The 16,717-nt window shown below is 40.0% G+C and overlaps 2 protein-coding genes across 8 annotated transcripts in view; one reads left to right on the forward strand and one right to left on the reverse strand.

Annotated features, from left to right (window-relative positions):
• LOC114014035 (uncharacterized) overlaps positions 1-15,490 on the reverse strand; it is a 43,273-nt gene extending 27,783 nt beyond the window's left edge. Inside the window, exons 1-2 of one of the 3 annotated variants that reach the window (XM_055806706.1) lie at positions 15,160-15,490; positions 3,390-3,460 (exon numbers count right to left, since the gene is read on the reverse strand). The gene's annotated coding sequence lies outside the window, so the exon portion shown is untranslated. The remainder of the gene's footprint in view (positions 1-3,389; positions 3,461-15,159) is intronic. The other 2 variants (XM_055806709.1, XM_055806705.1) reach the window with 2 other exon arrangements.
• A 14-nt stretch (positions 15,491-15,504) lies between these two features.
• The window catches only part of MRTFB (myocardin related transcription factor B), an 85,355-nt gene continuing 84,142 nt past the window's right edge, over positions 15,505-16,717 (forward strand). For all 5 annotated transcript variants that reach the window (XR_008747578.1, XM_055806692.1, XM_055806695.1 and 2 more), the window contains exon 1: positions 15,505-15,632. The gene's annotated coding sequence lies outside the window, so the exon portion shown is untranslated. The remainder of the gene's footprint in view (positions 15,633-16,717) is intronic.

The raw sequence follows: 16,717 nt of genomic DNA on the forward strand, positions 1-16,717 counted from the left end.
TCTACAGCAAAAATATTAATGCCATGTCTCTGACTTCCGTCTGAATTTTCTTCAATCAAATCCCCCTACCTAGCTCTTCCCATTGTCAAGATATGCTTTGTTCCTGCTTCACCTTTAAAATCTGTGAATGGTAAGTGTCGGAAAGAACTATGGTCTTTAAAAATAAGTATATATTTGTTTTAATCTATTACATTACTGTAACTGATAAAGTTTGTGATCTGCTTGTTCCATTTGTTACAGATGCATTCTGAAGGGTATCAATCCACCTGTTCTATAACTTACAGGATGTCATACTATATTTATAATGCTTGCAGTCTGAAAGCATTATGACAGCTAGCTGAAGACGAGACACTCCTAACACAGAGATGGCCAGTATGTAAACGTTCAGATCACCCTCAGCTATACTACAACAGCAAAAATCTAGAGATCCTTCAAGAAGGTAGTCCTGCCCACACCAAAAAAATACGCATGAACTTTTGCAAATGTTGGTGCATGAGGTACTATCCATACAGATGTATACAGATCCGTATCTATACAGATAGTGAAGATGTCTCAACCGAGGCTTGAATTGCAGCAATAAATCTGTATACTTCATGTAACTATTACAGATTAGGGTTTTCTTAAATGTTAGCATTATACTGCACATCACTAGCTGACAGAAGTCATAATCGAGATTTTCACGTTAATATTTACTTGACAGAAGGTTTGAATGATCACATACTAAGTCACCTGCATTTTTTCCACAAAGTATTACTGATTAAAATGTAGCAGGATTATCTTTCTTTCTCAGCCCCATCAGCTTCTTAGGGATCCCTGACATATTTCTAGTGGCTTGAGTAACACATGCTTTATTACCCAAACAGAGGAACTTCAGCTGATAAGCCACCAGGAATCTCTGACCTTCCTTCACTCATTACCAACTTTGCCAACAGCGTATAGCACTACACATATGCATTTGCACATGCATATACACACAGAGTACCTGCTATGTTGGGTAATATGAGCCTGCGTATCTTCAGTGTCCCTGTCTCTGAAAATGACCCTGAAAAAGTAAGCTAAGCCCATCCCTGTTTCTATATATAAAATTGTTTAATTGGTGGACTGCACCAAGAATAAATAATGAGGTAATTCTGAAGATCATTCCCAGAACAGTCAGCTGGATTGTTTCTGCAAGTCAGAGCCATCTCTTCACCTCTGAATGGTGGGTTTTTTTTTGATTGTTTGGTTTTTTAAATGGTTTCAATGTTTGAAGGTGAACAACTTTCACATAAATGCAATTTTACAATTGGTACAATATTTCAAGAATGAAATATTCAGTATGTAAGTGAGGTTTTGGAGTGTTTGTTTAAGAAATGTAAAATCTGTTACAATTTCAAAACCTAAAACCAGATCAAGGATTCTAACCAGATCAGAGATGAAGTTCCTTCCATGAAAAAAAAAAAAAAAAGGAAAAAAAAGGGAAAAATAGCATGGAAAAAAGAAAAGCTTTCAGGTACTCTCAGTCAATTAGGGAAGGCTACCATCAGATTTTTTCCAAGATATCATACAGGTCTTATTTACCTTGAATAACAACAGTTTAAACTAGGAACTTAACTACAAATTTTATCTCAGGAAAAAAAGATTTTAAAAAGACATAACAGGTATAGTAATTAATTTTTCAACTTTTTTATTTCTTTAGCTGTAACAAGTTATAAAGGCTTGATAATAATAATAAAAAATTCCCTTCTGTTTTTTTTCCCATTATATTTTTCTTTGTTTCTTCTAATGTATCAGAAGTATACATGGCTCCTCTATGTCCTGGTCTGTGTGCTAACAAATAGATGAGGTAAAAAGTAGCATACCAAGTTTAGAGTTATTTATAAACTGCTGCATGGCAATGAGGTAGGCTTGCTCACAGTGATTTCTTATATTAATAGAGTGACTGTCTTTTTTTAATGACTATGGATGTAAGTGGAACTCATGTAACTTGACCCACCATTGTTGAAAGAATACAACCTCTAGTCAAAGACCAAACAGACCCTATGAGGAGAGTATTGTGCTTGTTTGATAGATGACAAATTGAAGAGCTTAATTCTGTCATGCACTTGGTGATGTATTTATTTTATCTCACAAACAGGGAGCCAGAAAAACTAAAGGCAAAGTGATATGCCCAAGCTGACAAGCAAGTCTATGAAGTGTGAAACTGAAACTAGCCACTGACTCATAGATCAGTTTATACCTTAAAAGCCTTATCTTTTGTATCCCTCCATATGCTTTTTGACTTCTGAGATGTTACTTGTTACCATTTGTTACTGAAATTGTTAATTTCAGTAGTAGCATACACTGAAGTTTCTCTTGATTCCCAGGACTGATGCACTGATTCACCCTAAACCACTCTCAGCCACGTGGAGAAATGTTCTGCTGCCTCCAGTACAGCTTTGGGACCCAATATGACACTATCCTATGGCACTGTATCACCAATAAAACCTTTCTAGAAGGCAGTTTCATCTTACCTTCTCGGTTGTCCCTAACCACCCTGTGGAGAGGAAAGCTGGGGATTAAGTGGTAGCATTGAGTCAAGAACCAAGTCACTGTTTTGCTGCCAGACTTTCCCAGTTCAAGTCCTTGTTCAAAGAGTGAGTTTCAAATACTACAGAGACATTCAGGCTGGCAGACAGGACCCAGCTCAGACCTAGAAAATATGGATTTCTAAGCAACTGTAATTAGCTTGACCCTTATTGTTAGGGTTAACACTGCTTAAACCAGAAGATTCCAAACCAGAATCAGGGCCAAATCAGTTATGAACTGTTTTTATTTACCTAAAAGGCTCATATGTACTTAATTTGTTACTGTGTGTTAAGACATAACGAATAAGTAGAAAGGATTATGAACACGTTTGGCCTAGAGAGGAAAAGAGAATGCAGCCATAACTTCGATTTTGAAAGGTCTTATTTCATCATAAGCTTAACTTTCAAATCCGCCACGGGGACTTTAGTCCATAATGCCACATTTTCAACTAATTGCATCTTAACTGAGCATCCAACCCTTCAATTTGGAAGCTCAAATTAGCAGCTATATGGGGGGGTGGTGGTGGGGTTCATATATGTGTAGATGCCAAAAGGAGGATCTAGGTGTCTTATAAGTACTGTACAAAATACATCGAAATAGAAATGATAACTCTTTAATCAACTTTAGCCAGGAAGAGGGGAAACTGTGGGGAAGAAATGGTTATGCAAGCCAAGAAAGAGAAGGAGAGAAGAGAGTCTTTTCAGCAGGAGACCTGTCTCCTGTCCCCCTTCTTGCTATATTAACACTTTTGCTTTACCTCTTTGCATTTGAGAATATGTAAAAACCTACGCTTACTGCACTAGCTATCTATTACTAATTATTTAGCATTTCTTATAATGTACCTTTGTAGGAGTTTCTTCTAATTTCATTTCTTCTAATGCAGGAAAATAATTCATACACCAGACTATTCTAACTGTTAAAAAAAAGGGGAGGAGTGGGACAAGAAAATAAATCCAAATGCCAGTAAACAAGATTATTAGCAAATAAAATAAACACTAAATTAGATATTCAATTATTTACAAAGTAGCATCTTAGATTCTAGCTCTATTTCATTTTATGAGTGCATTGTAAAGAGTAATGGCCCTAAGAAGAATTAGTATTTGCAGGCCTTTTTATTGCTTGTAAAGGTTAAATATATCTGTAACTGTGCTTATTAACATCTGCTCTGCCTTTCAAGCTATCTATTAACATGAGGAGAGCACAAAATTGTTGCTAACACTGAAGGATTTCCCATAGATACCAAAGATTAATTCATTTTTATTAGAATAGCATTCAAATATCTGAATCACTTCCAAACGTAGTATATGTAGCTGCGACTCACTGTATCCATGTAACACGTAGTATCCCTCTGCATTATACTCATATATCAGACTACTTGCTCGTTGAGACTAACCCCATTTTTATAATTACAAATCCATATTAGTTCCCAATTTATGCTAAATTTATGCATTATGCCAAAGAGGTCTAAATTCTTAATATGGGCCTGCACAATCTCCAAGAGAACACCGGCTTCTTTTCCTCAATATTTGATAATGAATAGTTCACATCACTGTACACTACTTGTCCATATCTCCACACCACATACGGTTCAGAAAGTCCATAAGATACAAACTGGTGGAGCCTGGGAATACATCATATAGTCTTCCCTATGCATCCAATTTTGTTGTTCATTGTCAGAGAAATAGTACCAGGCAAGTCAGATCTCTGGTCCTCTGCAGCATGGCTATTCATATGTACATTGATTATAAAGTCACAATCAGCACTTTCATAACTCTATTTTTCATCCTGAATCTCTTTAAACAAGATCATGTAGCAGACGTGTACAGCTTGCACCTCTTCCTAACCGCAATTTTTGTAACACTGTAAAGCATACAATCACCTGCCTCTGCTACATGACATTGTTATGCTAGTTGGCAAAAACAAAACCAAAAAAATTGAGGACTCTGTATGCATTATTTTAAATAATTATGGCATGTAATGTAATGTATCTCTTTCTTCAAATCAGAACTTTTTACAGTGCATTTTTTCAGAAATTTTAAATATTCATTGTTTTTATTAGTGCCTATTTACATATTGGTAAATGCTGTTCTACTTTCTTTATAGAAAGGATTATCCTTTTCTGTTTGTTTAAATGGATTTACATGCCACTGAGGCATACAATGACAGAGGTAGTAACTTCTAGGCTTTGAAAACTCAAGTCTTTAAACATGCTTTTATTAAATAATAACCATAATCAATACATGACAACAGTCTTTACAAAAAAGCTTCTCATAATATGCTGGTTTATCCCTAACCAATATCTTGAATAATTCACCCTGAATTTTTCTCAACTTTGTATGTAGAGAAAACCAGTATCCCTCCTTGAAGGGGCCTTGCTTTGGAGCTAAGAAGAAACAAAGAAAAACGTAACTTTTCTAAATAACTCCCACATGCCATTCTGTCAAAACTACATTTTAAAAGTTGAAATTCACCCAGTGAAGAATACAAACATCCCACCAAAGACTTTTTACCACTTGTCAGGCAGATTTCATCTGGTAGCATATACCAGTTAAATATGAACACAAATCACTGCTTCCTTAACTATTTATGCTAATTAATTTTTCAGTTGGGTATGAAGTGCTTATATTTTAAGCATACCAAATTGATTAATGACTTAGTCAACTTAAGTCTTGGTTCACACAGAAAGCATCTGCAGATAAATAAATCAAACACTACTTGCCAATTTATAATATTGTATTTATGCTTCCACTATGTGCATGCTGAATGATGGCAGCAGCAAGTGAATCAAATGGGAACTTTACAGCTTTCCAAATGCCACAATCAGAGAGTATTTCATTAGTGATGTTTATAAAATATTTTTTTCCATCTGGGATCTGATTAATTTTCTAAGGAAAATCAAATTTAGAAACAAAAGCAACCCTGTGCTCTTTGAAAGCATACCAAACTGTTGGTAGAATAGGTATGAGAAGAAGTTGCAGAGGAGGAATTACAGCAAGGGTTGGTGCTGAACGATGCTAGGCAAGATAGAAGTATGTGCTTAATAAAATAAATATCTAAAGAAACTTCAAAGTCTGTGGTGTCCTTCATTCCCTAGACACCTTTGTGTCCTGTTCCATATGGATCAGTACACATTATGTATAGCATAGTGGGACAGAGAACAGAAGAAGCTTGGAGCTAGAGCTCTGCAGCTGAATCACAGCTGCATCAGCATGAACATGGGTGATAATAAAACTGGGTTATGTGACTGAGCCAGTCACACAGTCCCAAGGAACACACACAACAGGGACATGAAAAGGACGGTGCTTAAAAGGTAGGATGAATGTGAATAATTAATTTTCAGGGAGTGCAAAAGTATGTGAACACCTTCAGATTTTCCTAGCTGTTGCTAAGCAGCATTTTTTAGTCACAAGCTTTGACTTACAAAATGAACAGCAGCCTCCGCACAATTTGCTGTCTTTACATTTTAAAATGTTCTTTTGCCAAGCTTTCATTATAACTATATTTCAAAACACTCTAGAACAAAATAAGATGAGCACTGAGATATCTGCATCCCTTGGGAAAAGGTCTCGGTTACTACCTGACACAAGTAGCCCATGGACCCTCCAGTCTCCAACAAGGAATTAGGAGAGCTTCCATCTCCCACGTACCAAAGTAAGTGCTTTTTGCCTCTCAGGCCTCAGTTTTACATGAGAAATTGAACTTGCATCATGGAAAAGGCAAAAGTATTGTACATTTGGGTTTGTGTATTCATCATCAGTGTCAATCTGCATAAACAAAATCCCAGAATTTTTCCCATGGTGGTGGTGAATTAATTGTATTAATTCTTTCAATCTGTACTAAGGATGTTGTTTCAACCCATTCGATGCTCTGGGCATTCTGACAAAAAATAAAATTAAATCAACTACCTCTCCGTGTTAGAAATTATCTCTCTATCATTTAATTAGAATAAAGGGCGGGCTGCCAATGTTCCAAAGCTAATACCAAACATCCCCAGTGCAAACACCCTCTCCTCAAATGCTTTGATGCACTACCAGGAATTTCAGAAATCCTTGTTCTTGAAGACCAAGAGAAGCAATTGACAAGGAGTTCAGGATCTTTTACAAACTGTAGGCTACTAATAATCCACACTTAGCTTCCAAGCATCTGCAATTTAAACACACTACACTGGTAAGTGGGTTAAACAAAAATGTGTAATCATTTTAAAGTGCAAATTGACTATCAGCTCCATCTTCTTTGATACTCATAAAAATGAATAAATCGTAAAGTAGAATAACATTGGTAGTTCTGTGGAGTATGTGGCCTGGAGCAGAAGACGCCTTCCAAGGAGAGAAAAGACATATTCAATAGTTACAGCAATTGTTTTCCTGCATTTCTACAGAAAGGGTCTGCTAAACTGGCACCAAGGTGATAAATTATACTCTTTTCTTGCTACTTTATTTACTGGATAGCAGTAAATAAGACTGCAGCTACCATCATTAGGGCTTCTTTTTTGTTTCTTTGGTTTTGTTTGGGTTTTTTTGTTGTTTTTCCACTGGCAAGAGACTAACTAGAGATCCTGGAGTACTCTGATGAACCACAGAATATACTTCAGCTTTCTAGAAAAACATTTCCCAAAGGGATATCCCAAAAGCTTTCAGAGTCTCCTTGGCTAATTGCAGTAGCCTTTAGAGCCGCTGAGCTAACAACTGCTTCTCATACAGACACTGGCCCAAATCCACATGTATTAAGTCTATGTTTTCTTGTGTCTTTCCAGATGCCTCTGCACTCACAGAAGCAACAATTCTACCTGGACCCACCACCTAGCTATAGCCCCTAAACATTGAGCAACTGCACTGTTCTGCCACTGTTCAAGCTACTGCTGTTTTGACAAGTATTGACTATAGAAGAAGATTTTTATTTTGTATAAATCAAAACAGCTTGAACAACCTGGGCATTTATATTCAGCTACTACCTGGGAATAGCTGTGGACCTGCACCTTGTATCTACATGAGGATATGTCCCAAGCCAAATTTTTTGCAGTAGTAAAAGACAATAATGCTTTTCTCCCTCTTTTTGGTATACCTGAAAGAAAAGGAAGCAGAGACTGGGGGTTTTACCTTTGTTCACCTCTTTTTTCCCCCCACCAGCTGCTGAGTAAAAGGACAGGAGGCAGGCAACAAAACCTGCAGCCTACAGGTAGATAGACTCTGGTTGCAAACTCAATCTTATCCCTGCAAGCCTCCCGTTTCTGCAAAACTGCAGGGACTATGGCTGAGTCATCAAAGAACAGCAGCCTTTGGTGTTGCTTGAAGGAACACGCATATGAGGAGAAAAGAGACATGAGGAGGCAGCAGAGATGGAATACCCATGTGTTCAAAGGTAGGGCTGCATCTACACAAGAGGAAAAAAAGACAGAAAACTAATGCCGACAAAATGGGCTGATACAGGCACCCCATAGGGAGAAATAACCAAAAAAAGGGAAGATATTAGGAGGATTAGAGGAAAGGAAAGAATGCAAAGATCTGGATAAACTGTATTTCCAGAATACGTGTACAGCTCGCAGATTGTAATGAACCATTTTTGCTGAGCCATACTTGACTCCTGGTTTCTGTTTTTTAGGAGATAACATGTAACCTTTATATAGCAAATCAAAAACTCAATTCAAAAAATGTAAGAAATAACTGTGCACGGTAATATTTCAAACACTACTGATACATTTTCTATTCAGGTACTATAGAAAAAGCTAGCTATCAAAAAAGTTTAGGCAATTTGGTTATAATCGATGACAATGAATGCTTCTTAAATAAAACACTATTATAATGGCCTGTGCATTACTACCACCGCTGAAGGCAGATCAAGTGCAGACCTCAGTATTTTTCATAGATTAAGGTTCAAGAACAGTATTCTAGGTGTATTTATGTCTACTCTTAACTTTGAATTTCAGAAGATTATAAATATTCTCAGTTTTTCAGAAACAAAGATATTTAATGAAGTTTTGCCATTAATGTTTGCTGGTTGGTTTGTTTGGTCTTTAACCTGCAGAAAGTAAAACCATCAGTTCTAAGCTTTTAATCTTAGCATGATTAACACTCAACCATCAAACACAGATAAATAATAAAAAAAAGAATTTAAATGCCATTAACAAGTATCTGTCTCTTGTGACAGAATATTCCAGCTTCAGTGCAAGACTGAATTTACAATTAATATAAATAACCGCTGTTTGTTAGTGCTACAACCTAATATAGTAACAGCCAATGTTCATAATTATTTTCTCAGATGTACCCCCAAATGTAATACTGTTTTCTTTTACGAGAAGCCACTGATGACCTCCAGTGAGTTCCATGCAATACGGTCAGCATGACTACAGCTGGCAATGAAGACTAAAACTGCAGGGTCACTGCTTCCGGACATTGAGTCCCCTCTGTATAATCACTGGGCTAAAATCACTGTAAGTTTTTTCTACAGAATACAAAAAATTATGGTAGAGATAAGGTCAGCCTACTGTTCCTGTAACAGGGCTGTTTCAAATTAATAACGGTTTATATGCTTATTTAACCTGTTAATTTAACCAGTTACCTGGTGGGAGGTTTTTGTATTTTGGTTTTTTCTTAGCTATTATGCTGATAAATGCTGTCTTTTTCAATTTCCTTGTCATACAGAAATAAGAACTGGCACCGTGGTTTACAGTCTAGACCAGCATCCTCCCTCTAAGTGCAGCCAGAAAGTGACACTTCACATAAACATTCCCAGCCTTCATTTCCTATTGAACTTAAGGAGTTGGTTGTCTGTGAGAGAACCACCCCTTTTAAACTGTGCTGCCATTTTGCAAAAAGCCTTTCTAACAGGAGTGTTAAAAGCTTATTCAAACCTAAACAACACTGTATTGACAAGTCATCTTACCTACTTCCCCCCCAGTTATTCGAAATAACTTGAAGACCTTTGGCGAAAGGAGTAATTTTTACATTGCATAGCATGTTTTGTCAATCTTATTTTGATCTCAGGCCTTTAAGGCATATATTAGAATATAAGAATTACTATTTATATGACACTAACAGAAGCCATAGTTCTCATCCTAGTTTCACAATAGTTTACTCAATTGTAAGCTAACTGCACTACTATTCTGTAAATTTGCAAGTTATGCAGCAAAATTGTTATATTTACTCAATGAATTCTACCAAGAAATTAAATAACCCCCATCAAATATGTAGCTGACACTTGGCTCTGGGAGCCAAGGCTAATAATTGCATTTATTTTTCTGCAGGTAGCCCAAATCTCTGAGGCTATAATCTACCTAAAATGATGGGAGAACACAGAGGATAGATATCTGCAAAAACTAAGATATCCCCTACTTAAGGACCTACTCAAAGAACGAGTGATTTATCTCTTTGGAAAGTGAAAATAAGGTAACCACATCTGCCATGTTACTACAAAGTTTCCTCTGTATCTTCCTTTTCCCTCTAGCTTGGGCATAATCAAAGTTCCCTAACAAAAAGCACTTTCCGCAGTTGCATCCTGTATTTGAACTTCTTTTGAGCTTCCATGTTAATTGTTCCTTTGTGGCTTGTGGATAGTCCATAGATATGCTGGAAAAAATGCAATTGATTTCTGATAAAAACATCTGGAGCAGTGAAGTATTACAAAATGCTTTTCTCAGCATTTGAATTCTAGTAACTTGTAATTAAACCTCTTAAATGTTAACCATTCGATAAATCACAGACTGGTTTGGGTTGGGAGGGACCTTAAAGATCACCCAGTCCCAGCCCCCTGCCACGGGCAGGGATACCTCCCACCCGCCCAGGCGGCTCCCAGCCCCGTCCAGCCTGGCCTTGGACATGCCGGGGATGGGGCACCCACAGCTGCTCTGGGCAGCCTGTGCCGGCGCCTCAGCACCCTCACAGGGAAGAATTTCTTCCCAATATCTCATCTAAAACAGCCCTCTTTCAGTTTAAGGCCATTCCTCCTTGGCCTGTTGCTACATGCCCTTGTAAAAAGTCCCTCTCCAGCTTTTCTGTTGGCCCCTTGAGGTGCTGGAAGCTGCTGTAAGGTCTCCCCGGAGCCTTCCCTTCTCCAGGCTGAACCACCCCAACTCTCTCAGCCTGTCTTCATAAATAAAAATTCAAGTTGAGCAAAAAACCTCTTACCCTACATACTAATTGCAACCTGAACAGAAAAAAACCCATAGTGGCTCACTGGTGCTCCTGGGTGATTTACAGAAATTCTCTGAAATGTTTAATTTTTCATCTTTTGCAGAAATTGATTTTAGGTATGAAGGCATAATTCCAATATGTTCTAAAGCAGCATTTAAAAAACTCTTCACAGCTTCAAGACATTCTTATGCCTATAAATAAAGATTAAAATTCTTATGTTTAATATAATTCATTTACATGACATTTCTGTTTGTAGAGAGGTGTAACTGTATGATACACTTCACCTGAGAGGGTGCTAATCATAGTTGGCAAGGTAACCTACGAATAAAAGCTTATTGTCTCTGAAACAGCATAAATTTGGCTGTTTTAAATGAAATATTTCAGGTATTTGTGTTAGCAGATATGGGCTTCAAGTGCTTTCTTGTGAAGGATGTTGCAAATGAACGTCACAATGCCTGAAGACTAGGATAATGAAAAAACACTACTTGAAAATGCACAGTAACGTTTTTTTTTAATTCTTTGCTAGAGTTAACACAGAATGTGGTTTCATTGAGTGGTGTATCTGAATTTCCTCCCCAGAAATCTCACGTGATTCTTGTATATAGTTATTAAATATTTATGTATCAGGAAAAGAAAAATAAACTAGAAAACCTGCAGAATACAGGCACTGTAAGACAGTCTTTCTATAAACAACAGTAGCAAGTTATTATTGAAAATCAGTCAATCAGATACGCTGGTTATTTCATTAACAGTATTAAAATTCCATATTCATATGAAGCTATGTATACAGGCAGGAGCGACCACAAGATATTCTTAATATTTCTGGATGACAGTGTCTCTTTATCAACCAATATGTGGACTTGTTGGTCTAGAAGACATATAATAAACCTTCTCTTTTCTAATATGCTTGAGAAAAGAACTGATGGAAAGCTTTTAGGAAAAAAAAATCACATGACTTTGAGGTGTCATATGTAAGATTTTTACAGATACCTCTCAGACGGGTACACTGATTACTGTACTACTACTGTTGTATTTGATGCGACTTTTGACATGTAAAACCACACAAAACTATATGGGTGCATTTGATGATTCTTGTGCTAATTTACAATTAATAACAGAATATTTTTATTGTATATTTTAAATAATGAATTGTCTTTAACAAATCTGAACGCAGTATTTACACCTCTAGCACAATCAAATTCTTTCTATAAAGCCTGTGCTAGAACTAAGAAGCATCTGTAGTTTCTGAAGTTTCTAAAAAACTTTTTGCATTGTTTCATGAAATAAACAATCCTTCCCTAAAATATACAGCTTACAACTACATGATGAAATACATACTTGTTATAAATCACAACATTTTTTTTTAATTTGTGTATTAAAATACTGATATTGTGTCATTTGTCTGCTTTTCATGTTTAGCAGTTTCTAAGAGTAGGACACTAGTTTGAAAGCCACAGAAGGAGAACTGGGTCCATCTTTTCAAACAGCAGCATTACTCTAGCAGTTAAAATCATTGTACCTGTTTCCTACGCTACTTCTATTGTAAGAAAGAAAATGCAGAGTTCATTGTATTTCTTGGAGGCAAATGCTGAGTGCTCCAGTTGAACTTCCCTGTAGTAAGAAGGAAGTGGTGTACACGTCCATGCCCAGGACAGGAAAGGTGGTGCTCAAAAGGCAAGAGCTATTGTGTGGAGCTGGACAATTTCCAGAGTCATTTTATGGGAGAAACTGTTCGCAAGTAGTTACTTGCTGCTTTAAATGTGTCTTCCTTTTCACCGGCTAGCATCACCATGTTGTCTTTAAAAGAACAAATACCTTCAAGAAATAAGCATCATCTGTGTTTAGTGTCAACCCTTTAACACACCTTTGCCTCTGGTAGGTTTTTTTCCCGCCCAAGTTTTCAGTATTCTATAGTGTTCCTTCTCAAGGAATACTCAAGGTATTCCACAGTATGAACCACATCTATTCCCTTCTAATCAATTAATTGGTAATGCCTTAATACGTGCAGCCATTGAAATAACTAGAATAATCTAGACCGCATTGTGACATTAAAGAGGTTGTACACCTCTCGCACAGTGTTCTCATACATGCTTGTTTCCCCATATTCTGCTCACTCTGTAAAGAGATAATACTCATTTCTGCAATAATTATGTATTTTAATTCTTACATACAAGATAGAAACATATATGTTACTGCCACCTGAAATCACAGCTAACCTTTTTAAGTTTATTTTTTAAATGTGTTTAAATCTGTTGGCTAAATTAAAGGAAAAAAAAAAGATGAAAAGGCAGACTGAACTTTGTCAACATAATCTGTGGCAAAGGGATGTCCTGTGTTTTCAGGAAAACAGAAAATAAAGATTTTTTTTGTGAATGGAAACCATTCAAAAATGTTCAATATAGCAAATATTACTGCTACTCAGTGCATTTGAAGGGGAAAAAAATCATAACTTGATTTTTTTGGCATAATTATCTCACATCTCATCTTCAATACCGTTCACACCCAAACTTCTTTGCTAGAATTTATATTTTAAATCTGCTTCCCCGCCCCCCCCCCCCCCCCATTTACTTTTGGTTTTGGGTGCACTACTGAATTTGTAGGCGAGGATATTTTGGTTGTTCAATTATTAGTTCTCCTAGAACTCTCTAGACCAACTTTTTACTGCCAAATCATTAAAAAAATTAAAAGATTTCATAGGAGAGGGCAGCACCAAATATCAAGTGGTTTTAAAGGACAATACAGATGTTCTGGGCATGGTCATTCTGAAGACATGATGAAGCCTCCTTGATTTGTCCTTAAAGGCTAAATGTAAAAAATAAAGATGTAGCTATATTTGGTTGAATCCCTGGTCTGTGTTTAAACACAAATATTGCTAAATAAGAATGTTTTTAAACATCTTTAATTAATCTCTACAAATTTCTCACCATGTTAAAAGCATCTGTCCAAGCAAAAAGGCCTTGAACTAAATGTATTCCAATAGTTGTTCCACTGCTTGGATTTTCTGACAGCATCAGTCTCACCTCCTTCTCTGTTATGTACATCTCCGCTACCTTTTTCTGCTGGTTTTGTTAACAGCAATAGCTGTTTGGTCTTATGTAAGAATTTGTCCTGAATTTTGCGTATAACTTCTCTCAGTCTGAGAAAATGATGTTTGGACACAATAGACATCTATTGAATTCATATGTTTTATGTTTATCATTTCACTGCCTCAGCTTTGAAGGTTTTAGGACCTTCTCCAAATAATGTAATGGCAAAGCAGGAGTAAGATCTTAATGCCTAGTACCATTATACAGCTTTTATGCATTTTCTTAGAAATATGAAATAAATTTCAGATATAAATTGGTTTTATTCAATTTCACCTTAAATGTTTTGTAATCCTAAACTGATTAATCAGATCGTACACATTGAACTGAGTACTTGTATTTGTTGGCATTTCTGGTTTTAACAGCAGACTCAGATCTGAACTATTTTATTTGAAGGGTGACGGAAGTAAATCTGAAGTAAATTACAAGTTTTAATGAGACCTTTACACAGTTCATTGCTAAGTTTCCGGGTCATTGCTGTTTTTACTTTGTTTCTGAAATTGGATAACATCTGATTAGCTAACTGTAATCTAGTGGAATATAAGAGATATGTACTCTGTTTTAAAAAGGAAAACAAATTAACAACCCTTTCAATCCATCTAAAAAATCTGAACAAGTAATTCTTTTCACGTCAAAGGATTAGTCTATAATGAAGCATATCAGAATGCTGTTTAGCATGTTAAAGCTGTAAGAAATTAAAAATTGCCTTTTTTTCTTAATAAAAAAATAAATAAATACGCGTATGTGTTCCATTTGCCCCTTTGGAGAAGGGAAACATGTTTTGCTTTGCTGCCATGTAGCATAAGCACCATACAGTCTCTTAGCAAGCTGGTGGAAACTAGCAAATTGCAAATGATTAAAAAAGCTGTATTTGACTTGCACAGAGACAGCTCAGTTCTTAATCTCGAGCTAGGAAAAAAAAATGCAAAATAAAAGCAGAGTTGCATAATAACGGGCTTGATGCAGTATACTTATGGAATAGAACTAGCTTGGTGTTGGTGAAAGTCCATTTGTTACTGATGTATTCACTGCCGTGAGCATGTTGCACAATACATGCAGCTTAATTATCGTGTGCGTGCTGCTTGCAGAATGAAAGCCTACTTTTTCTATTGCATGTTCTCAAGCATACATCATCAGGTTTCTAAAACCTCTTCTACGAAATGGTTGGGGTTTTTTTCCTCCTCCTTGGTTTAATCAAGTTCAATCACCTCAGACACAGCTAAGCCTGAAAGGGAACTACATGAGTTATGAGTCCCATCTCGCTCACGTGTGTATACACAGCCTAAGTTTGAAGCCATAGCCTGAGTTTTGCTTCAAATTTCAGATCCGAGCGACCGCAGCACCTGCAGCAAAGCGCTGCGGCCAGGGCGCCGGGCCGCGGCGGGCAGGTGCGCTCTACTTACCCGGCCTCGCCTCAGCGCTGCAGGCATCCCGCCTCGCCCGGGCCCCCGCCACCGACCCTGCGCCAGCCACGGGCTTGGCCTACGCGGCCCCCCACCACCAGCCAGGTGCCTCTGCAGGGTGAGGCGCCCGAAAACGGGCTGGGGGCGCCGACCCGGCCGGGAGGGGCAGGGCGAGGGGCCACCGTGAGGGAGAGGGACGGTCTACCTCAAGCCCCAGGGGAAACACCCCCGGAGAGTATTTTCGGCGCCCGGAGGGCAGCAGGGGCAGGCGCCCCCCCCCCACCCCGCGCTAGGGACGCGAGTACCCGGATGCAGCCGCCTCCCCGCCCTCCCACATGTGTGAGGCGGCCGTGACGGCGCCAGCGCGCGCGGCCTCCCCGCCCCCGCCCGCGGGCCAACCGCCGGGGCGCGCGCCCGAGGGCGGTCTCGGCCCCAGAGCTCGCGAGAGGACATGTCGGCGGCGGCCAGCGAGGGTGAGCGGGCGGCTGCGTGAGGGAGCGGGGGGCGGGCGGGCGGTCCGTGCCGCCGCTCGGCCGGGCTCGGCCACGCGGGGTTCCGCGGGGGAGCGAGCGGCACGTGACAGGCGGGGCGGCGGAGGCGCGTCCCCGGCGCGGTGGCAGCGGTGCCGCGCACGCGGGGGTCGGGCCGGCCGCCGCCGCGGCGGGGCCGGAGGGCGGTGAGCGGCAGCCGCCAGCCGGCCGCCGCCGCCGGGCCCCTGGGTAGCCCTGCGGCGCGGTCCCGCCCGCGCCAGCCAGAGCCATCTTCAGGCGGCTGCGGCGTGTGGGAGTGCACCTCGCCGCCCTGGCCCGGCGCCAGGAGGGGCGGCCCCCTGCCCACCCGCCGCGCTGTTGGGGGCTGGCAGCGGCGGACGCCCCCTGCCCGCCGGGCAGGGTAGGGTCCCCGCTGGGCCGGGGATGCGGTGGCGGCGGCGTCCCCTCAGCCCAGCCGCGCCTCCCCGGGGGCCTCCGGCGCCCCGCAGGGCCGCGCAAGTGGGGTCAGCACGGCGCGGGGGTGCTGGTGCCGGCGCCTCCGCACCGCGCTCTGCGATGCGGCCCCGCTGGGGCCCTGCCCGGCGCGGGCTCTGCCGTGCCTGCCCTGACAGACTTCCCTTCTGGTGCGCTGCGGTCACGGATTATTTATTATTATTATTATTTAGTAAGGCGCACAAACTCCTGAGTGAGGTGCCGGGCCTGTGGGGAGACAGGCGTAACTGCAGGGCCCAGCCTTAAATACGTGCATGGAAACGAGAGCTGTTCAGAGCAGTGAAGTCGAGACCTCTGGCCTTGATGCCCCAAATGGTGTAACTACAGCTTAGGTTCGCCTACCAGTTCAAAGAGCAGCTGCCCCTAGACCAGGGACTGTTAATAGTGGGGTTTTTATTTGTGAAATACGTGGATTTAAGGTGGCGCTTGGCTGGTCAGCTTTGTATGGAAAATAACAGGTGTGTGTGCAGCACTTGTATGCACAGATTTGTAGCTCAGATGCACATAAATCGGTTAACGCTTGTGAGAGTGACATTCTTCAGAATGGAGGGAGCAAGATAGACAGCAGTGCTGCA

The sequence above is a fragment of the Falco peregrinus genome, chromosome 5 (genome assembly GCF_023634155.1).
Source record: "Falco peregrinus isolate bFalPer1 chromosome 5, bFalPer1.pri, whole genome shotgun sequence".
NCBI classification, from domain to species: domain Eukaryota; kingdom Metazoa; phylum Chordata; class Aves; order Falconiformes; family Falconidae; genus Falco; species Falco peregrinus.